At 41.4% G+C, this 24,916-nt stretch overlaps 1 pseudogene; it reads right to left on the bottom strand.

Annotated features, from left to right (window-relative positions):
- Positions 1–1,420: 1,420 nt before the first annotated feature.
- On the bottom strand, positions 1,421–24,363 carry LOC131696744 (zinc finger protein 271-like; annotated as a pseudogene).
- Between the last annotated feature and the right edge of the window lie 553 nt (positions 24,364–24,916).

Below are 24,916 nucleotides of genomic sequence, written 5' to 3'. Positions count from 1 at the left end.
GCTGAGTCCCAGCCAGCCCTGGCACAAATTAACCAATATATATATATATATATATATTTATATATATATACACACACACACAATGTAACCCCCAAAGTCACTCTAAATAAATTTAATCAAGTTACATTCACTTACAAATTCAAATTGTATTCATAACACTCGTCCATTTTAAGTTAGTTGAACATTCAAGTTTACTTTAGTTGTTCAAACATAAATGGTTGAAGTAGAACAAGGGGACTGGATTCCAGTCAGCCCTTGTGGGACTTGTACAATTTATTTTTTGAATTGTTTGTTGTTTATTGTGTGTGTGCAGTTGCACACGTGTGTTGTGTTTGCTTGTCTCTTGTGTCCCCGGCTGCCTCCCTTGCACGTGTTGTCCTTGTGTTGTTCATGGCCAGCCCTGTTCGGCGGCCAGTCTGCGGATGTGATGTCACTCCCTTCTCCCTCTGTCTGCTTCTCTGCTCCTGCCTGGTTCCTGCACTTCTTAATGCTGCCATAAGCACAGAAGCAGAAATGCTGCAGCTAATAAAATATCTTGCTGGTTTCACATTCTGTTTCCTCAGCTAACTTTTTATTGTTAAAATTAAACATTTTCAAACTAACTAAAAATTACATCTAACTTCTGTGTATGAGCTGCTGAATGTTGTTTTCGTTGGTGTGTGTGTGTGTGTGTGTGTGTGTGCACCGCCCCCTGCGGGCTCGCTGTGCTGTGCGAGTGGTGGAAAGTTATGCAAATCACCTATTCAAGCCCGACCAATGAGCAGTGAGGATAAGCTTATATTAACAGGAGCCAGCGCTCTGCATGTGGTTGTTTTGGCTGGGGACTCAGAGAGTTAAAGAGGAGCTCGCAGTACTGCATTCGAGCTCTAAGCTTGCTGAAGTGTTGCAATACCCAGGAGCTGTGCGCTAGCTGGAACTAGAGGGGAAGATTAACCAGTATCTTGCTAAACAGGAATTCTGTGCAGCATTAAAACACACAAATCATGACAAATAAAAATAATAAACACATCTAAAAAATATAATTTATTGAACACTGGATCATTTAAAAAATGCATGATTAGTTGTGACTTTTTATTTTCATGTTTTTTTCACTACCTAAAAGGCTCTTTCCCAGCAGTCCTCTATATCCTCTGGCTGCAGAGTCTGCCTGGGTGCTGCGTCACATGATGAAGGCTCCAGCACTGACAGCGACTCAGAGGCAGAGCGATAGAACTCAATTTGATACAACAACCTTTAAAAAGTACATTTTGCTAATTTAAATACAAGTTAGACATAGGTGTTGTTTTAGCATTGCTTACTATTGTGTTGTATAATTAATCAATTAATTTCACAATTAACACATTTCTCAGTTTTAATTCAGAAACCAATTGTTTCTACTAACTTGGCTTGTGTTTTTCAGACACAGTAAAAGCAGATCAAATGCATGAAAAACACAAGCCCAGTTAGTAGAAACAATTGGTTTCTGAATTAAAACTGAGAAATGTGTTAGTTGTGAAATTAGGGCAACCTTGGCCCTCATCGGTTTTACATTTGTGCCCATTTCCTTGGTGCTGAGCAAGGTTGCCCCACATGTTTCTTGAAACTTGGCTTGTGTTTTTGTGTTTTTGATATCTCTACTTTAAATGGCTGGGCACTTTTGATAACTTGGTGATTTTTCACATTTCCAAAGTGTTTTTGTTTCAAATTCGTAATGCAAGGTTAACATTTTTTTCTTCATGATAGAACAGTCCCAATTAACATAGTCTTTAAGGTTTCTCTCTCCTGTGAATTCGCTGGTGATTTTGAAGGCCTTGTTTAAGACGGAAACTCTTCCCACAGTCAGAGCAGCGATACGGTTTCTCTCCTGTGTGAATTCGCTGGTGTGCTTTCATGTCGCTTGACCTACTGAAACTCTTCCCACAGACAGAGCAGCAATATGGTTTCTCTCCTGTGTGAGTTCGCTGTTGTGAAACAAGACTGTCTGACCGACTGAAACTCTTCCCACAGTCAGAGCAGCGATATGGTTTCTCTACTGTGTGAATTCGCTGGTGTGAAACAACGTTGTTTGAATGACTGAAACACTTCCCACAGTCAGAGTAGAATTACGGTTTCTCTCCTGTGTGAATTCGCTGGTGTGTTCTCAGGGATACCGAGTGACTGAACCTCTTCCCACAGTCAGAGCAGTGATACGGTTTCTCTCCTGTGTGAATTCGTTGGTGTGTTTTCAGGTTTCCTGAACAACTGAAACTCTTCCCACAGATAGAGCAGCAATATCGTTTCTCTCCTGTGTGAATTCGCTGGTGTGAAACAAGGTTGTTTGACTGACTGAAACTCTTCCCACAGTCAGAGCAGCGATACGGTTTCTCTCCTGTGTGAATTTGCTGGTGTGCTTTCATGTCTCCTGAATAACTGAAACTCTTCCCACAGTCAGAGCAGCGATACGGTTTCTCTCCTGTGTGAGTTCGCTGGTGTGTTTTCAGGTATACTAAGTGACTGAACCTCTTCTCACAGTCAGAGCAGCAATATGGTTTCTCTCCTGTGTGAATTCGCTGGTGTGTTTTAAGGCTGCCTAACTGACTGAAACTCTTCCCACAGTCAGAGCAGCAATATGGTTTTTCTCCTGTGTGAATTCGCTGGTGTGCTTTCATGTCTCCTGAATAACTGAAACTCTTCCCACAGTCAGAGTAGCGATACGGTTTCTCTCCTGTGTGAGTTCGCTGGTGTGCTTTCATGTCTCCTGAGTAACTGAAACTCTTCCCACAGTCAGAGCAGCAATATGGTTTCTCTCCTGTGTGAATTCGCTTGTGTGAAACAAGGCTGTTTGACTGACTGAAACTCTTTCCACAGTCAGAGCAGGAATACGGTTTTTCTCCTGTGTGAATTCGCTGGTGTGAAACAAGGCTGTCTGACCGACTGAAAGACTTCCCACAGTCAGAGCAGCAATATGGTTTCTCTCCTGTGTGAATTCGCTTGTGTGAAACAAGGCTGTTTGACTGACTGAAACTCTTTCCACAGTCAGAGCAGGAATACGGTTTTTCTCCTGTGTGAATTCGCTGGTGTGAAACAAGGTTGTTTGACTGACTGAAACTCTTCCCACAGTCAGAGCAGGAATACGGTTTCTCTCCTGTGTGAATTCGCTGGTGTGAAACAAGGTGTCCGGACTGACTGAAACTCTTCCCACAGTCAGAGCAGCGATACGGTTTCTCTCCTGTGTGAGTTTGCTGGTGTATTTTAAAATGCTCTAACTGGGTGAAACCTTTCCCACAGTCAGGATATTCTCCAGCGCCCGCCCTCGCTTTAGCTGCTGCACTGGAACCTGGAAAATATGAACAGGAAAGAAAGTAAGAGGGACTGCTTGCTGGCTTAGGTAGGGATGGAAATAAGCCTCCCTTTGCATAGCAGTTTGATCCCTTCCTGGTTTTACTAGCAGTTTAATAAGACACACCTGTGCTTGTTACCTTCTACATTGGGGCTAATCAGAATCTATTTAAAACCTGGAATAGGTGAATTTGCTATGCAATGGAAGTCTTATTTCCATCCCTCACTTAGGGCAGGTGGTGGAGTGGATTAAAGCATGTGAATTTCAGCTGTGGGGGCTTGCAATAGGTTACAACAGCTTAAAAAAGCAAATAAACTTAAAGCCTTTACATTTATAATGATCTATACAGTACTTTAGAGTTTCTCCCCCTTGGTATAATCCCCCCCCCCTCCCAGAGCAATGGCAACATTATATCTGTATCTGAAGTTCACCAGTAGTGAGTCCTAACTTGAACTGGCTGGAGTGGTACAGGAAAAACAAACAGCTAGTAATGTAACCTACATGCTCCCTCCCTCCCTCTCAACCACACTGTGGATATCACGCAATCTAGAATGACAATGTCACAGCTACTGGGAGTCACTCACCTGCTAGACTGCATTCTGAATGGGAGCGTCCGTCTTCCTTTCCACCTCCTTGCATGCTGTTGGGAGAGCCTTCCTCTCCAGCGCCTTGCTCTCTCACGCAGATTCTCTCCAGCACCACGCTACACTCCCGCAGGCGTACAGGCTCCAGCTCAGGGATGTTTAGTTTGAAGTCCTCAGATTCTTCCTTCCCTGGTTCCATGTGGTCAAACTCTACTTCAGGGGGCTCCTGTTTAATACGGACAGTTTCCAGCACCTCTTCTTGTTTAACAGGAAGGGGTTCTTCGGTCTGGGGGATCTCCAATTCATTGTGCTCAGCTTTAATCTCAGAGACCTCTGGCTGGCTGCTGTCACATTGCATCTCACAGAGCTCCTGTTTAATGGGGAGGGAAGCCAGCCCAGAGAATTCCACTCTAATGGGGACAAGTTCAAGTTCAGGGAACTCCTCTTTAATCTGGACAGATTCCATCTTCACACTGTCCATGGCAGCACGCGGGATTCTGTTTAGTAGCTGCTGAAAAACAAATGCATGTATTTATTTAAATACAAGGTCAATAAAGGCCATTCAAGGGGCCGACAACATCTGTCCTTAATAGCAGGGGTGGCTTTGCTAATGAAGGGACATACAATTTCTTGCAATAACTTCATAATACCAGAGGATTTTATCTGTTGAAATGTTTACATAATGTATCCATTCCATATATTATTTATTGCAGATTTCTTTCGAGCAACATGTTCTAACATTTGTTTCAGATTTGGAACATACCCAGTAGTCTCTGCATATAGGAATACCTCCTAAGAGAACACTTTTTGATATAGACTGACTACACAGGGGAAAGTTGACAGAGATTCATTTTTATTTTTTCACTCTGCTATTTGAAGCTGCATCTGTATTGTGAATGACTAGCGTATCATATCGGAGGCATGGATTAGTGATGAGACATTATCACTTTTACAAGTCAATTTGATTATCGAGTATCACTTACGATTATTCTAATAACATCCTTCTAGGGGCAAAAAGTCACAAAAAGGTTCCTGATTATTATTTTTTTATTCTAATTAAACTACAATAAACTTCAGTAACTTTTTCAACAGCACTTTCAAACCTAGAAAACATACAGGATGCATTATATTGAAGTCACTACTAAAGCAGCATAAGCAATATATAAACCATACCACTTCACAGAAACCACTTTTAAATAAAGAAGAAAAGCACACACACAATCTGACAATGCACTCTCATGCTCTCAACTGCCTGAATCTTCTCTTAGTCTTTCGAATCTCTTACACCCCAGGGAATTATGTACTGAAAAAAAATATCCAAAATGGTGCGGTATCTCTGAACAAGTGTGTGCAAAGTAACAAAACTATTGTGCAGTTGTATTGGGTCCTTCTCTCATACTGGATATGAAAATACTAGCATAAGTTGAAAAATAATAACTAGAAAACAATGGATTTTTTTTCTAAATTCCATGATTGATATAAAGGAACACCAGCTCCTTCAGTTTGTCTTCCGAAAGAGAACGCCTCCGATCGGACAGGACAAGATTCCACAGCGAGGTGCTGCGCTCGGCATCGGCTGTATTTACTGCATCGATGTATCTGAAAGCTAATGTTTTCACATTAAGAAGACGGTCAGCTGTCGATGACCAAAACAAGTCAATGTCGAATTTCCCCTGTGGATCGCATCGGCCGTCACCTTCACAGTGTTCAAAGCAAAGCAATGAAAATCTTTTAGTCTCTCGTTTGCTGATATATTTGCAACGTGGGATCTTTGTCATAACATTTTCTGGCAAAAATCAGTCAATGTTCCCTTTATCCTCAGTGGGTCAACTACAACGAACTGAAAGCAGTGTAGTAACTGGGGATGATCCCGTGGTTAGTACGCAGCTCCGTACTAAACTAGTGCGCAAGTTAAATACCAATTGCAACGAACTTGCAACAGGAGTCTTATTTCCATCCCTGGCTTAGGGCAGGTGGTGGAGTGGATTAAAGCATGTGAATTTCAGCTGTGGGGGCTTGCAATAGGTTACAACAGCTTAAGAGAACCAAATAAACAAAGCCTTTACTTTATGTGTAAAAGCAGTCAGTAAAGACTGATGCTAGTGAAACCGAGCCTTGGGATCAAAACCTGCCTTCAAAGACCTCCTGTAATGTTTCAGGTCTATTTCCTCCAACACATGCTACAATTATATCTTTAATTAGCATTACTTTACACATTTACAAAAATATCCATATACTGTTACACTGAACATTTATAATGATATATACAGTACTTTAGTGTTTCTCCCCCTTGGTATAATTCCCCCCACTCCCAGAGCAATGACTACATTATATCTGTATCTGAAGTTCATATAATACACACATATACAGTGCCTTGCAAAAGTATTCAGACCCCTGACCAATTCTCTCATATTACTGAATTACAAATGGTACATTGAAATTTCGTTCTGTTTGATATTTTATTTTAAAACATTGAAACTCAAAATCAATTATTGTAAGGTGACATTGATTTTATGTTGGGAAATATTTAAGAAATAAAAAACTGAAATATCTTGCTTGCATAAGTATTCAACCCTTGTGCTGTGGAAGCTCCCAGTTTACACTGATGAAAGAAATTGCCCTAACGAGGACACAATTTCCTTACCATTGGCTTCCACCTGTGAACCATTAAAGTTGCTGTCACATTTTCTGGATAACAACCCCACTGTTGAAGGATCATTGGTCAGGGTGTGAATCTGAAGGAAAATGAAGACCAAAGAGCATTCTACAAAAGTTAGAGATAAAGTAATACAAATGCATAGATCAGGGAAAGGGTACAAAATAATATCCAAGTGTTTGGCTATCCCAGTGAGCACAGTTGGATCAATAATCAGGAAGTGGAAGCTGCATCACACCACCCAGGCACTGCCAAGAAAAGGCCGTCCCTCAAAACTCAGCGCTCAAACAAGAAGGAGACTTGTGAGAGAAGCCAGAGAGAGGCCAACAATCACTTTGAAGGAGCTACAGAGTTCAGTGACTGGGAGTGGAGTAATGGTGCACCAGTCAACCATATCAAGAGCTCTGCATAACACTGGCCTGTATGAGAAGGTGGCAAGAAAGAAGCCGTTACTCAAAAAGTACCATCTGAAAGCACGTCTGGAGTTTGCCAGAAAGCATGAGTGACCCAGCTGCGATGTGGGAAAAGGTTTTGTGGTCAGATGAGACCAAGATAGAGCTTTTTGGCCAAATCTCAAAGCGCTATGTGTGGCGCAGACCTAACACTGCCCATGCCTCAAGACACACCATCCCTACAGTGAAGTATGGTGGTGGCAGCATCATGCTGTGGGGATGCTTCTCATCAGCAGGGACTGGGCATCTTGTTAAAATTGAAGGAAGAATGGATGGAGCAAAATACAGGGAAATACTGCAAGAGAACCTGCTTCAGTCCGCTTAAAAACTGAAGCTTGGGAGGAAATTCACCTTTCAGCAGGACAATGATCTCAAGCACAAGGCCAAAGCAACATGATAGTGGCTCAAGAACAAAAAGGTGAATGTCCTACAGTGGCCCAGTCAAGGTCCTGATCTCAATACCATTGAGAATCTGTGGCACTATTTGAAAATTGCGGTCCACAAGCGTCGTCCAACCAACCTGAACAACCTGGAGCAAATCTGCCAAGAAGAATGGGCCAAAATCACTCCGACACTGTGTGCAAAGCTGGTACATACTTACCCCAAAAGACTTAAAGCTGTTACTGCAGCGAAAGGTGGCTTTACCAAATATATGTGTGGGGGTTGAATACTTATGCAAGCAAGATATTTCAGTTTTTTATTTTTCTTAAAAATATTTCCCAACATAAAACCAGTGTTACCTTACAATAATTGATTTTGAGTTTCAGTGTTTTAAAATAAAATATCAAACAGAACGAAATTTCAATGTACCATTTGTAATTCAGTAATATGAGAGAATTGGTCAGGGTTCTGAATACCTTTGCAAGGCACTGTATATATATATATATATATATATATGAGTCAGTTTTCGCGTCCCTCGTTGATCAGTGTTGTACACACACTATGGTATAGCGGTAGTTCGCCTGCCCCTCAATGTAAATACCCAGCTAACACACTAAGACTCAAACATGTTGTCATTAATATTAAACATAAAAACGTCGGTACCTTATTTTTTATTGATTAAATTGTTATATTTTAAATGGACTCGGTGTTGTTGATGACGTCACGCCTGTTCATTTAACAAACAAAGCGTCACAAACAAATAACCTTCAATTAAAATGAATAATACTGTAACTTACCTTTTAGTATCGTCCACGCCTTACAAACGGTTATGTAATATCGTTTAACTAAACACACAAATAATAATAATGATAATAATTAACCCGCCTCCTCACGGCTCGGTGTTTATCTCGCGCTGTTTGAGAAACGCCGCGCTCTGTTTGAAGCGTCAGCAGCTCGGAGTTCCCGGATGATGACGCGCACCCGCTCTCTGGGATGGAACCGCACAACAGTCTCGCGTTTTGATTGGTCCATGTCTGTCACATGAATGTGTCGTCACACGATATGTAAGAATGTACCTACAGTACACTGGGGACAGAGCATGCAGAGGGGAGTAGGGGCCAGTTTCATATGACATCTTTTGAGAGGGGTTAAGTATGTTCTATGAAGAAAGTTGAAGTGGATAAGCTGATGATTAGGATTCTTAGAAGCTGTCCTTATATTATTCCATACTGTGACCCAAGATATTTCTTTATCTACAAAGGATAAGTCCCTTTTCCAAACAGTATTAATCACCAAAGGTTTGTATGATGCCTGGAGAAGGAGGGTATAAAGTGTGGTCACCAAGCCCTTTCATTTCCCCCCTTAACTAGAATATTGTGTAATATGTGTGAAGGCAGCTCGGTACCCCAGGAATTCAGGCCAGAGTTTTTGAGATATTCTGCTTAGCTGACAGCCAAGTTTCTAAGTCATGCATGCTCAGTTGAACATAAACTGGGGTTGCATGGTGGTGTGTGCGTGCAGGGGTTGCATGGTGGTGTGTGCGTGCAGGGGTTGCATGGTGGTGTGTGCGTGCAGGGGTTGCATGGTGGTGTGTGTGTGCAGGGGTTGCATGGTGGTGTGTGCGTGCAGGGGTTGCATGGTGGTGTGTGCGTGCAGGGGTTGCATGGTGGTGTGTGCGTGCAGGGGTTGCATGGTGGTGTGTGCGTGCAGGTGTTGCATGGTGGTGTGTGCGTGCAGGGGTTGCATGGTGGGTGTGTGCGTGCAGGGGTTGCATGGTGGTGTGTGCGTGCAGGGGTTGCATGGTGGTGTGTGCGTGCAAGGGTTGCATGGTGGTGTGTGCGTGTAGGGGTTGCATGGTGGTGTGTGCGTGCAGGGGTTGCATGGTGGTGTGTGCCTGCAGGGGTTGCATGGTGGTGTGTGCGTGCAGGGGTTGCATGGTGGTGTGTGCGTGCAGGGGTTGCATGGTGGTGTGTGCGTGCAGGGGTTGCATGGTGGTGTGTGCGTGCAGGGGTTGCATGGTGGTGTGTGCGTGCAGGGGTTGCATGGTGGTGTGTGCGTGCAGGGGTTGCATGGTGGTGTGTGGGCGCAGGGGTTATTAAAACACTCTCTACACGGCTTAGTCTTCAGCAGGGCGGAGTTCCCGGATGGATTTTGTGTGCGTGCTCCTGAGCAGAGTCTCAGCCGCTCCACACAGACAGAGCGTCCATTCCCGGGGCAGCGGGTATACACAACAACTCTGAACATGCACACAATTATTATTATTATTATTATTTATTTCTTAGCAGACGCCCTTATCCAGGGCGACTTACAATCGCAAGCAAATACAAATACATTCAAGTGTTACAATACAAGTCATACAATAGAGCAAGAAATACAATCATTTTTGTTCAAGTGTGACAAACCACAATTCAATAATACAGCAGATAATAGTGAAAGTTACATCAGGATATGATTAAATAGTGATAGTTACATCAGGATATGATTAAGTACAAAATACTACAGGTTAAACACTTGGCAGATTACAATATTCTGAAGTACAGGATTAAATGCAGTAAAATAGGGGGCAGATAAGAGCAAAATAAAGCACATTTAAATGAAGGGTGATAGTGTCCCAGGATACAACAGAGGAGTTCTACAGGTGCTGTTTGAAGAGGTGAGTCTTAAGGAGGCGCCGGAATGTGGTCAGGGACTGGGCAGTCCTGACATCTGTAGGAAGGTCATTCCACCACTGCGGAGCAAGGGTGGAGAAGGAGCGGGCTCTGGAGGCAGGGGAGCGTAGCGGAGGTAGAGCCAGTCTTCTAGTGCAGACGGAGCGGAGAGGTCGAGTGGGGGTGTAGGGAGAGATGAGGGTCTGGAGGTAGCTGGGTACACAACCACAATGCTCAAAGCTAACACTACAGGAATGCTTTTTTTTATTTTATTTAACAGCTGTAATACATACAGTACTGTATCGATGCCTCTGTAATTTCCATTGATAAATCATTACAAAAATAACATCTTAGAGTTTTATTACACTTGATAATCGGTTCCCTTTTCTCTTTTGCAGTTGTAGTTTTTGTTTTGCACTTTGGAAACATTAAAGGTAAAAACACAGATGAATATAATTGAAGTAGACTGTAAACCCGACACACACACACACAGCTCACAATATTACAGCAGATACCAGGAAAAACCTATTCAGGTAACTGACAGTGTATTCATTATTTACAATCACTCTGCAATATCCATGTCTTCATCCTCTACGTCAGCCTCCTCCACTTTCCTATTCTCATCCATGTCGCTGTTCGTGGTTGAATCATCTCCGCTGATGGCTGAATAGGGGAGGTTAGCAGGGTAATGTTCCTGCGTGGGGATAGGGAGACAGGCAGCACCAACGCGTTTAACTTCAACACTAACCCTTAATAAAATGTTCTTCCTGTTATTAAGCAGTGGTATAATGGGAAGCAGTGGTAAATTGAAAATAACAGAAGCCAGTTTTTACTTTAGTGAAGTAGGCTACAATTTGTTTTTCATTAAAAACGTGTTTATTGAAATTAATGTTCAGCTTTCATATTGAAGCTTGTTGTGGGCGACTCATTCAATCAAACCCAGTAGTGTGGAATTTGCTTTAATCGTTCAAGACGTTTTTCAACTCAAGTAAGCTTATTTGTGTTTAACAAACGACACACGAGCGTGGCAGCACTTCTATCACAGCCAGTGTCATGTTTATAGCACGCAGCTGAAATGGTAACGTGACAGCGCTGTCTCTGTTTAGCGCACGCAAGAACGTGCAGAATGGATGGAACTCTGTTGAGAATTGGAAGACAACGCATTTGAGAGCAAAACATGTTATGACATTTTTAAATCTCATAGCTGAAGAGGTGCCGGCGCTATGCCTCGTCAAGCCTAGAGGTGCCGGGCTGAGTCCCAGCCAGCCCTGGCACAAATTAACCAATATATATATTTATTTTTATATATATATATATATACACACACACACAATGTAACCCCCAAAGTCACTCTAAATAAATTTAATCAAGTTGCATTCACTTACTAATTCAAATTGTATTTATAACACTGGTCCATTTTAAGTTAGTTGAACATTCAAATTGACTTTAGTTGTTCAAAAGTAAATGGTTGAAGTAGAACCAGGGGACTGGATTCCCATCAGCCCTTGCAGGACTTGTACAATTTATTTTTTGAATTGTTTGTTGTTTATTGTGTTGTTGTTTTGTGTGTGCGGTTGCACACGTGTGTTGTGTTTGCTTGTCTCTTGTGTCCCCGGCTGCCTCCCTTGCACGTGTTCTCCTTGTGTTGTTTGTGGCCAGCCCCGTTCGGCGGTCAGTCTGCGGATGTGACGTCACTCCCTTCTCCCTCTGTCTGCTTCTCTGCGCTTGCCTGGTTCCAGCACTTGTAAATGCTGCCAGAAGCACAGAAGCAGAAATGCTGCACTTGCAGCTAATAAAATAACTTGCTGGTTTCACACTGTTTCCTCAGCTCACTTTTTATTGCTAAAATTAAAAAAGGTTCAAACGAACAAAAAATTACATCTAACGTCTGTGTATGAGCTGCTGCCTGTTGTTTTCTTGTGTGTGTGTGTGTGTGTGTGTGTGTGTGTGTGTGTGTGTGTGTGTGTGTGTGTGTGTGTGTGTGTGTGTGTGTGTGTGTGTGCACCGCCCCCTGCGGGCTCGCTCTGCTGTGCGAGTGGTGGAAAGTTATGCAAATCACCTACTCTAGCCCGACCAATGAGCGGTGAGGATAAGCTTATATTAAGAACAGCCTGCACTCTGCACGTGGTTGTTTTGGCTGGGGACTCAGAGAGTTAAAGAGGAGCTCCCTGTACTGCATCCAAGCTCTAAACATGCTGAAGTGTTGCAATACCCAGGAGAGCTGTGTGCTAGCTGGAACTAGAGGGGAAGATTAACCAGTATCTTGCTAAACAACAGGAATTCTGTGCAGCATTAAAACACACAAATCATGACAAATAAAAATAATAAACACATCTAAAAAATAAAATTTATTGCACATTGGATCATTTTAAAAAATGCATGATTAGTTGTGACTTTTTATTTTCATGTTTTTTTCACTACCTAAAAGGCTCTTTCCCAGCAGTCCTCTATATCCTCTGAATGCAGAGTCTGCCTGGGTGCTGCGTCACATGATGAAGGCTCCAGCACTGACAACGACTCAGAGAGGCAGAGCGATAGAACTCAATTTGATACAACAACCTTTAAAAAGTACATTTTGCTAATTTAAATACAAGTTAGACATAGGTGTTGTTTTAGCATTGCTTACTATTGTGTTGTATAATTAATCAATTAATTTCACAATTAACACATTTCTCATTTTTAATTCAGAAATCAATTGTTTCTACTAACTTGGCTTGTGTTTTTCAGACACAGTAAAAGCGGATCAAATGCATGAAAAACACAAGCCAAGTTAGTAGAAACAATTGGTTTCTGAACTAAAACTGAGAAATGTGTTAATTGTGAAATTGGGGCAACCTTGGCCCCCACCTCTTTGATAGTTGTGCCTGTTTGCTTGGTGCTGATCAAGGTTGCCTCAATTGTTTCTTCCAAGTTAACTTGTGTTTTTGATACAAGTTAGAAGAAACAACTGGGGCAACCTTGGAATTCATCGGTTTTACAGTTGTGTCTGTTTGTTTTCTGCTGAGCAAGGTTGCCCCAATGGTTTCATGAAACTTGTCTTGTGTTTTTGATATCTCTACTTTAAATGGCTGGGCACTTTTGAGAACTTTTCGTTTTTTCACATTTCCAAAGTGTTTTTGTTTCAAATTCATAATGCAAGGTTAACATTTTTTTCTTCATGATAGAACAGTCCCAATTAACATAGTCTTTAAGGTTTCTCTCTTGTAGTGGAATTTTCTGCATACAACCGAGCAGGCACCGGTCCCGTACCGAGAGAACGATTGAGACAGAGACAAGTCAGAGCAACCCACACTTTATTAGTCTGCAGACTGGAGCATTCAACAAAGTAACACAGACTCTGCAAGCAACCGCAAAGAAAGCTCAAAATACACTAAGTCAAACAGTTCCTTATATAATCAGTTTTTGCACAGAGTTCATGACTTGTGGTAATTCCTATCCTCCTCAGTCAGCTCAAACCAACCCCGTGGTATTCTTGACACTGTTGTCTACCGACTTTTCTGATTGGTTGATTTTTCTAGTTGCTAGGGAGAGAGTGTCTGTCAGGTCTTACAAAGTTGATTCCCCAATACAAGAATATTAGCTAAGTGACTGGGGAGAAAAGAGGAACCATCGCTGTCTCAAAATATTATCATTTGAGACAGTGTCCTATTCTCATGTCGCTGACTCATGCACTTCTCTGAAAACAGGGCTGCTGACCCTTGGCCACATTCCAGTGTGTTAGTTCAACATTGTAAATCTAATACTTTGTTAACATCAAACTTCATATAATATCATTATTCAGGTTATACAAATCACAGAGATCACCCAAACATATTAGATTAGAACTCTTCGTGCGATTATTCTATCATTCTTCTATCACACTCTCCTGTGAATTCGCTGGTGATTTTGAAGGCCTTGTTTAAGACGGAAACTCTTCCCACAGTCAGAGCAGCGATACGGTTTCTCTCCTGTGTGAATTCGCTGGTGTGAAACAAGGTTGTTTGAATGACTGAAACTCTTCCCACAGTCAGAGCAGGAATACGGTTTCTCTCCTGTGTGAATTCGCTGGTGTTTTTTCATGTCTCCTGACCTACTGAAACTCTTCCCACAGTCAGAACAGTGATAGGGTTTCTCTCCTGTGTGAATTCGCTGGTGTGAAACAAAGTGTCCGGACTGACTGAAACTCTTCCCACAGTCAGAGCAGGAATACGGTTTCTCTCCTGTGTGAATTCGCTGGTGTTCTTTCATGTCTCCTGACCTACTGAAACTCTTCCCACAGTCAGAGCAGCAATACGGTTTCTCTCCTGTGTGAATTCGCTGGTGTGAAACAAGGTGTCCGGACTGACTGAAACTCTTCCCACAGTCAGAGCAGCGATACGTTTTTTCTCCTGTGTGAATTCGCTGGTGTTCTTTCATGTCTCCTGACCTACTGAAACTCTTCCCACAGTCAGAGCAGCGATACGGTTTCTCTCCTGTGTGAATTCGCTGGTGTGAAACAAGGTGTCCGGACTGACTGAAACTCTTCCCACAGTCAGAGCAGCGATACGTTTTTTCTCCTGTGTGAATTCGCTGGTGTGCTTTCATGTCTCCTGAGTAACTGAAACTCTTCCCACAGTCAGAACAGTGATATGGTTTCTCTCCTGTGTGAATTCGCTGGTGTGAAACAAGGTTGTTTGACTGACTGAAACTCTTCCCACAGTCAGAGCAGTGATACGGTTTCTCTCCTGTGTGAATTCGCTGGTGTGTTTTAAAATGCTCTAACTGGGTGAAACCTTTCCCACAGTCAGGATATTCTCCAGTGCCCGCCCTCGCTTTAGCTGCTGGACTGGAACCTGGAAAATATGAACAGGAAAGTAAGAGGGGCTGCTTGTTGGCTTAGGCAGGGATGGAAATAAGCCCCCCTTTGCATAGCAGTTTGATCCCTTCCTGGTTTTACTAGCAGTTTAATAAGACACACCTGTGCTTGTTACCTATACATTGGGGCTAATCAGGCTTATTTTAAAACCTGGAACAGGTGAATCTGCTATGCAATAGGAGTCTTATTTCCATTCCTCACTTAGGGAAGGTGGCGGATTTGATTAAAACATGTGAATTTCAGCTGTGGGGGCTTGCAATAGGTTACAACAGCTTTAAAAAAAACAAATAAACAAAGCCTTTACTTTATGTGTAAAAGCAGAGTCAGTAAAGTACACATCACCTATTTATTTAATACAAGTTACAGTATTATACCCCTTTGACGTAGCGCCGCAGCAGAACCTCCCAAATAGTATCTGTTTCAGCCAAATCGGAGCCGTTTGCATCTCTGCTTTATGTGTAAAAGCAAAGTCAGTAAAGACTGATGCTGGTGAAACCGAGCCCTGGGATCAAAATCTGCCTTCAAAGACCTCCTGTAATGTTTCAGGTCTATTTCCTCTAACACAGGCTACAATTCTATCTTTAAATAGCATTATTTTACGTATTTACAAAAATATCCATATACTGTTACACTGAACATTTATAATGATATATACAGTACTTTAGTGTTTCTAATCCTTGGTATAATTCCCCCAACTCCTAGAGCAATGACTACATTCTATCTGTATCTGAAGTTCACCAGTATTGAGTCCTATCTTGAACTGGCTGGAGTGGTACAGGAAAAACAAATAGCTAGTAATGTAACCTACATGCTCCCTCCCTCCCTCTCAACCACACTGTGGATATCACACAATCTAGAATGACAATGTCACAGCTACTGGGAGTCACTCACCTGCTAGACTGCATTCTGAATGGGAGCGCCAGTCTTCCTTTCCACCTCCTTGCGTGCTGTTGGGAGAGCCTTCCTCTCCAGCGCCTTGCTCTCTCACGCAGATTCTCTCCAGCACCACGCTACACTCCCGCAGGCGTACAGGCTCCAGCTCAGGGATGTTTGGTTTGAAGTCCTCGGATTCTTCCTTCCCTGGTTCCATGTGCTCAAACTCTACTTCAGGGGGCTCCTGTTTAATGTGGACAGTTTCCAGCACCTCTTCTTGTTTCACAGGAAGGGGTTCTTCTGTCTGGGGGATCTCCAATTCATTGTGCTCAGCTTTAATCTCAGAGACCTCTGGCTGGCTGCTCTCACATTGCATCTCACAGAGCTCCTGTTTAATGGGGAGGGAAGCCAGCCTAGAGAACTCCACTCTAATGGAGACAGGTTCAAGTTCAGGGAACTCCTCTTTAATCTGGACAGATTCCATCTTCACACTGTCCATGGCAGCACACAGGATTCTGTTTAGTAGCGGCTGAAAAACAAATGCATGTATTTATTTAAATACAGGGTTATGAAGGCCATTCAAGGGGTCGACAACATCTGTCCTTAATAGCAGGGGTGGCTTTGCTAATGAAGGGACATACAATTTCTTGTAATAACTTCATAATACCAGAGGATTTTATCTGTTGAAACGTTTACATAATGTATCCATTCCATATATTATTTATTGCAGATTTCTTTCGAGCAACATGTTCTAACATTTGTTTCAGATTTGGAACATACCCAGTAGTCTCTGCATATAGGAATACCTCCTAAGAGAACACTTTTTGATATAGACTGACTACACAGAGGAAAGTTGACAGAGATTCATTTTTATTTTTTCACTCTGCTATTTTATTATTATTATTATTATTTGTTTATTTAGCAGACGCCTTTATCCAAGGCGACTTACAGAGACTAGGGTGTGTGAACTATGCATCAGCTGCAGAGTCACTTACAATTACGACTCACCCGAAAGACGGAACACAAGGAGGTTAAGTGACTTGCTCAGGGTCACACAATAAGTCAGTGGCTGAGGTGGGATTTGAACCGGGGATCTTCTGGTTCCAAGCCCCTTTCTTTAACCACTGGACCACACAGCCTCCTACATCTACATTGTGAATCTACAAGCTACATCTGTATTGTGAATGACTAGCGTATCATATCGGAGGCATCGATTAGTGATGAGACATTATCACTTTTACAAGTCAATTTGATTATCAATTGTCAGTTACGACTATTCTAATAACATCCTTCTAGGGGCAAAAAGTCACAAAAAGGTTCCTGATTATTTTTTTTATATTCTAATTAAACTACAATAAACTTCAGTAACTTTTTCAACAGCACTTTCAAACCTAGAAAACATACAGTATGCATTATATTGAACTCACTACTAAAGCAGCATAAGCAATATATAAACCATACCACTTCACAGAAACCACTTTTAAATAAAGAAGAAAAGCACACACACAATCTGACAATGCACTCTCATGCTCTCAGCTGCCTGAATCTTCTCTTAAAGTCTTTCGAATCTCTTACACCCCAGGGAATTATGCACAGAAAAAAAAATATCCAAAATGATGCGGTATCTCTGAACAAGTGTGTGCAAAGTAACAAAACTATTGTGCAGTTGTATTGGGTCCTTCTCTCATACTGAATATGAAAATACTAGCATAAGTTGAAAAATAATAACTAGAAAACAATGGATTTTTTTCTAAATTCCATGATTGATATAAAGGAACACCAGCTCCTTCAGTTTGTCTTCCGAAAGAGAACGCCTCCGATCGGACAGGACAAGATTCCACAGCGAGGTGCTGCGCTCGGCATCGGCTGTATTTACTGCATCGATGTATCTGAAAGCTAATGTTTTCACATTAAGAAGACGGTCAGCTGTCGATGACCAAAACAAGTCAATGTCGAATTTCCCCTGTGGATCGCATCGGGCGTCACCTTCACAGTGTTCAAAGCAAAGCAATGAAAATCTTTTAGTCTCTCGTTTGCCGATATATTTGCAACGTGGGATCTTTGTCGTGGCATTTTCTGGCAGAATCAGTCAATGTTCCCTTTATCCTCAGTGGGTCAACTGCACTGAACTGAAAGCAGCGTATTAACTGGGGATGATCCCGTGGTTAGAACGCAGCTCCGTACTAAACTAGTGCGCAAGTTAGATACCAATTGCAACGAACTTGGAGGCTGAAGTTAGTCCCCAGCTGCGTACTAAAAAAAGGTATCAATTGCACTGAAGCCAAAAATAACTGCTGCTGCCCTCTAGAGGATACAAAGTATGGGACTAACTTAGTTTAACTCTTGCCATGGACTAAGAATTTTAGTATCGTACTAAGTGGAATAGTGGAAGACATGTGAAAGTCCCAGAATGTACTGGCAGTTTATTTTTGCTGAAATAATAATGTGTGCATATAATATACACACATATACAGTGCCTTGCAAAAGTATTCAGACCCCTGACCAATTCTCTCATATTACTGAATTACAAATGGTACATTGACATTTCGTTCTGTTTGATATTTTATTTTAAAACACTGAAACTCAAAATCAATTATTGTAAGGATGTCATTGGTTTTATGTTGGGAAATATTTTTAAGAAATAAACTGAAATATCTTGCTTGCATAAGTATTCAACCCTTGTGCTGTGGAAGCTCCCAGTTTACACCGATGAAAGAAATTGCCCTAACGAGGACACAATTACCTTACCATTGGCCTCCACCTGTGAACCATTAAAGTTGCTGTCACATTTTCTGCATAAAAACCCCACTGTTGAAGGATCATTGGTCAGGCTGTGAATCTGAAGGAAAATGAAGACCAAAGAGCATTCTATAGAAGATAGATATAAAGTAATACAAATGCATAGATCAGGGAAAGGGTACAAAATAATATCCAAGTGTTTGGCTATCCCAGTGAGCACAGTTGGATCAATAATCAGGAAGTGGAAGCTGCATCACACCACCCAGGCACTGCCAAGAAAAGGCCGTCCCTCAAAACTCAGCACTCAAACAAGAAGGAGACTTCTGAGAGAAGCCACAGAGAGGCCAACAATCACTTTGAAGGAGCTACAGAGTTCAGTGGCTGGGAGTGGAGTAATGGTGCACCAGTCAACCATATCAAGAGCTCTGTATAACACTGGCCTGTATGGGAAGGTGGCAAGAAAGAAGCCGTTACTCAAAAAGTACCATCTGAAAGCACGTCTGGAGTTTGCCAGAAAGCATGAGAGTGACCCAGCTGCGATGTGGGAAAAGGTTTTGTGGTCAGATGAGACCAAGACAGAGCTTTTTGGCCGACACTGTGTGCAAAGCTGGTACATACTTACCCCAAAAGACTTAAAGCTGTTATTGCAGCAAAAGGTGGCTCTACCAAATATTAATGTGTGGGGGTTGAATACTTATGCAAGCAAGATATTTCAGTTTGTTTTATTGTTCTTAAAAATATTTCCCAATCTCACCTTACAATAATTGATTTTGAGTTTCAGTGTTTTAAAATAAAATATCAAACAGAACGAAATGTCAATGTACCATTTGTAATTCAGTAATATGAGAGAATTGGTCAGGGGTCTGAATACTTTTGCAAGGCACTGTATATATACACACACACACATATATATATACACACACACATATATATATATATATATATATATATATATATATATATATATATCTCCCATGTTTGTGGCTCAGATGCCGGGAGCTGTTTAGGGTTATGTTGTCCTGGTTGCCACCTTGCTGGCTATTCAAGCCACAGTGAGCAGCCCCATCGTGTGCCACATAATCAGGGTGCCTCGGACAAACCATTTGAATGTTTTTTGTTTTTTTCTTTTGCACATTTTCAGTTAATCTTTTTTTTTTTTGGTTGCTTTTTTGTCCCTTTTGTATATATGACAATAATTGCTTTAATTTGTTCCAATTTCACGTATGACGTATACCTATAACCTTTATAATTAAAGAGTTACAGCCACAAATCTAACAGTAAAAACATGTGAAAATAACTCGGACCCTATTATTAACCTCCTTGTGCTCCGTATTTCGGGTGAGACGCTGTGTATGCATAGTTCACACATACCCTATAGTCTCTGTAAGTTGCCTTGGATAAAGGCGTCTGCTAAACTAATTATTATATATATATATATATATATATATATATATATATATATATATATATATATATATATATATATATATATAGGTCAGTTTACGCGTATTTCAAAATAAAAGTCTCAAATAATCTGCTAAAAAAATGCCTTTATTTTTGTTTATGTTGCTTATTGTATTTCTATTTGTTTGTATTTCTATTATATTATATATTTTGTATGTAAAAATCTGTCATGTGTATATTTCATACATTCCTGAAAAAATTAAGGATTGTAACTCAGTAAAAGGCGGGTGAAATGTAATGAAGAGACTCATAGTGAATAGAAAATAGGGTTGGTTGTGCCAGATTTACGTCCCTGCTATTGTTGCTGGGGTTTTAGTAGTGCTCGGGTGCTGAAAACACGACATTTTGACTGGTAGGTTGTGTATTTCAGACATTCCTGAAAAAATTAAAGATTATAACTCAATAAAAGGGGGTTAAATGTAACTAATTCACTCAAAAATAAAATAATGATTGTAACTAAAACAATAGGGATATTTTATTCTTTGTATGTTAATGTAACCCTGTTTAAGCTCCCTGTTGGTAGGTGGAAGTATTAGATTTTCTGACCCAGCTTATCGTTGACCTTGGGCTTTAAGATCTGTTGTGCCAGGAATACCATGGCTGTGCATGAAGGTCCGATACCTCTCAATATCTGAACACTTCCCCGTCACATGCTCAGATCTGTGGTGTACTGATGGTGTACATCTCAGTGATGACTGTGGAATGAATCTCCTTGCACAGCTCATGTGGTGTGCAGCTTACTGTTTACTGCACAAGAGACCAAACCAGCAACAACAGGTTTGCAGAGCAGTAAACCTGGCCTCACTCCACGTGTGGTTGTGAGAGGGTCAGCACCAGCGATCAGCAGGTTTGCAGAGCAGTAAACCTGGCCTCGCTCCACGTGTGGTTGTGAGAGGGTCAGCACCAGCGATCAGCAGGTTTGCAGAGCAGTAAACCTGGCCTCACTCCACGTGTGGTTGTGAGAGGGTCAGCACCAGCGATCACCACGTTTGCAGAGCAGTAAACCTGGCCTCACTCCAGGTGTGGTTGTGAGAGGATCAGCACCAGCGATCAGCAGGTTTGCAGAGCAGTAAACCTGGCCTCACTCCACGTGTGGTTGTGAGAGGATCAGCACCAGCGATCAGCAGGTTTCCAGAGCAGTAAACCTGGCCTCACTCCACGTCTGGTTGTGAGAGGGTCAGCACCAGTGATCAGCAGGTTTGCAGAGCAGTAAACCTGGCCTCACTCCACGTGTGGTTGCGAGAGGGTCAGCACCAGTGATCAGCAGGTTTGCAGAGCAGTAAACCTGGCCTCACTCCACGTCTGGTTGCGAGAGGGTCAGCACCAGTGATCAGCAGGTTTGCAGAGCAGTAAACCTGGCCTCACTCCACGTGTGGTTGCGAGAGGGTCAGCACCAGTGATCAGCAGGTTTGCAGAGCAGTAAACCTGGCCTCACTCCACGTGTGGTTGTGAGAGGATCAGCACCAGCGATCAGCAGGTTTGCAGAGCAGTAAACCTGGCCTCACTCCACGTCTGGTTGTGAGAGGGTCAGCACCAGTGATCAGCAGGTTTGCAGAGCAGTAAACCTGGCCTCACTCCACGTGTGGTTGCGAGAGGGTCAGCACCAGTGATCAGCAGGTTTGCAGAGCAGTAAACCTGGCCTCACTCCACGTCTGGTTGTGAGAGGGTCAGCACCAGTGATCAGCAGGTTTGCAGAGCAGTAAACCTGGCCTCACTCCACGTGTGGTTGCGAGAGGGTCAGCACCAGTGATCAGCAGGTTTGCAGAGCAGTAAACCTGGCCTCACTCCACGTGTGGTTGTGAGAGGGTCAGCACCAGTGATCAGCAGGTTTGCAGAGCAGTAAACCTGGCCTCACTCCACGTGTGATTGTGAGAGGGTCAGCACCAGTAATCAGCAGAGCTGATCCTTTCCAGTGGGCCGAGGTGAAGCACGCTACCACCGAGAAGGCAGCGGAGGAGCTATTCCTGGCGATGATGTCTGTAAGTATTAAAACTTCATTTGTGTTGTTTTAATTTGATGTTCTTTGGCATTAGACAATAAAATATGCAAAACAATCTGAGTGATTGTCAGTTCTGTGCTATTATCTGAATTACATTTCCTCAATGTGTAGCTGAATTACATTACATTAACGTGGATTGTATATAAAAACAAAGTGAAGGGTGAACGGTCTTAAAAAAAGGTGTCTAATAAGGAAGTAGGGCTGATTACAGGTGAGGTGATGGAGAAGGAGGTAGGTAGGACTACAGCTCAGGTGAAGGAGGGAGGTAAGACTACAGGTGTGAAGCATGGAAGTAAGACTACAGGAGAGAGGTAGGACTGCAGGTGCAGGTGTGATGAATACACTAAACATTACACTGAATATTACTAAACTTAAGGGAGGAAGTCCAACCACAACCAAACACAAAAAACATAAAGGAAAAAAAGCAAATCCATTAGATTATACAGTAACTGCAAATGCCATTCATGATGTTAAACAAAGCAATAAAAAAACAAACACATTTCAATTTTTAGGACTGACTGAAATACACAACCTACCAGCTAAAATGTCGTGTTTTCAGCACCCGAGCACTACTAAAACCCCAGCAACAATAGCAGGGACGTAAATCTGGCACAACCAACCTCATTTTCTATTCACTATGAGTCTGGTCATTACATTTGAACCCCCTTTTACTGAGTTACAATCCTTAATTTTTTCAGGAATGGCTGAAATACACAACCCTCTAGTTGCCAAGTACCATCACAAACTAAAAAGAGATTTAAACACATAGATAATACATTATTAGCAATGCATTTCTGAAGGTATGTAAGTCACATAGATTATTTTCGTGTTTTCATTTGAACAGCTATACTGTATGTTTGTACTCATTCACAGCATACCTTAGTATGTGTTAACAGAATCCTATAAGACACAACTTATTTCCATTAGTATGGGGGTCTACACCAGCAGTCATTAAAGATACAAACTTGAATGAGATGGTTTAAAAAAACACATCAACACTAAAAAGAAAATGATCTTTTTATTTGCTCCAGCATCACCAGCAAAAATGGTTTTGTGCTGGTACCCAGTGAGTGATGTGGAGCACTTTCTTGGTCTGTGGCCTGAACCACTGCTGTATAATGCAGAATCCATTGCTTACAATACAATAAGCTTCTACATTATTTTCATTTTAATGAGATTATTTAAGTGAATGCACTTTTAATAACAAAGGACCCACATTGTTATTTTTAAATCTTGTTTAAAAGTGTTTTAATATATATTTTTTTATTATTAATAGTACTTTTTTCTATTTCTGTATTTTATTCTGTATTCTGCTTACCAAGTGCTTTGGGCTGCTTTTAATAATTGTACTGTATGTTTCTGTACTTCACTCTGCTGGATTCTGCTTGTAAAGCGCTTTCAGCCACTGTATTACACATTGATTGCACTATACAACTCAAGATTATTATTACATTGTTTAAGGCAGTGACTCCCAAATTATTATTATTTCAAAAGTAGCCTCTCTCATTCCTACAGAGCAAAATCAATTAATAAATAATAAATTACCTGGTGTTGAAGTCTTGGTCTCTGTTAAAATATATTAAGCCTAATAAATGATCATTTATCATCTTGTTTTTGCATTTATAGGTTACAGTAATTTATACAGTATATGCAAAAACAACTATATATATATATATATATATATATATATATACACACACATACAGGAGACCTTGGTCATTAATAATATTCTTAAAAATAATATTAATAATTAAATTAATAATGTATACTTCTTGCTGCTGCTTTTACTGTCTCTTTCAGTCGTTATATGAGAGTGACAGGATGGAGGGACTTTTATTTTGGAAAAAAACAGCCGGTTTCGACATCGAGATGCGGAAGTAGCATACGCCGGAAGTGAAGTTGTTGCTAGCTTCACGGAGATAAAAACGTCGGTACCTTATTTTTTATCGATTAAATTGTTATATTTTAGTTTAATTGTTATATTTTAAATGGACTCGGTGTTGTTGATGACGTCACGCCTGTTCATTTAACAAACAAAGAGTCTCACACGCGCGCGCGCGTCACAAACAAATAACCTTCAATTAAAATGAATAATACTGTAACTTACCTTTTAGTCTCGTCCACGCCTTACAAACGGGTATGTAATATCGTTTAACTAAACACACAAATATAAAATCCTCCGCAGGGCTCCGTGTTTACCTCCTGCTGTGTGTTTGAAACGCCAGCAGCGCCGCGTTCCCGGATGCAGTTTGTGCGCATGCTCCGAGGCGGAGGCTCTTCTTCTGGTTAATCTATAGGACGCATCCCATCTATTATATTAGATGATGAGCGCCCTCCATCTGTACTCCTTTGTGTGTCTTTGTTTTACTTTATTTTTCTGTCATCTTTATTTATTATAACTTCCCTTCTTTTCCTGTTTCCTTTATATATTTCGTCAGTATCCTTTCTCTATTCAGTCTCCCGTCCTCTTTCCCCAGCAAGTTCTTTATATTGACTTCCTATACCTCCATTTCTCTCAGCCTGCTCTCCACTTTCCTTCTCTGCTCCTCATATTTCTCACACTTTAATAAATAATGTTCTACTGTTTCAGCTACTTTACATTTTTCACACTTTCCATCTTCATGTTTCTCAAGTCTAAAAAGATGTTTATTTAAAGAACTCTGCCCAATCCTTAACCTATCCAACACTCTTTCCTCTTTCCTTCACAACTCTTTGTTCACCCAACTGTTACCTCTTTGAATATTTGAATATATATATATATATATATAATCAACGTGTAGTCGAGTCCGAATCACGAGTCCGTGAAACAAACTCAAATCAATTTGCATTCATGTAGTGGTAGTACCGGGGGAAGAGTTTACCCAGCAGACGTTGTCCGATATCCTTCAGGGAACATGCACACATAATAAAAAAATACTGCTATAAAATAGCTAGATTATTCTATTTGCTTGCCCTTTTCAACTTGTCTGTCACTTTGAATACTGTTTG

Source organism: Acipenser ruthenus, chromosome 41, assembly GCF_902713425.1.
Source record: "Acipenser ruthenus chromosome 41, fAciRut3.2 maternal haplotype, whole genome shotgun sequence".
In the NCBI taxonomy this organism is placed as follows: domain Eukaryota; kingdom Metazoa; phylum Chordata; class Actinopteri; order Acipenseriformes; family Acipenseridae; genus Acipenser; species Acipenser ruthenus.
Note: the sequence above shows the minus strand (reverse complement) of the source record. Positions and strands in the feature narration are given on the sequence as shown.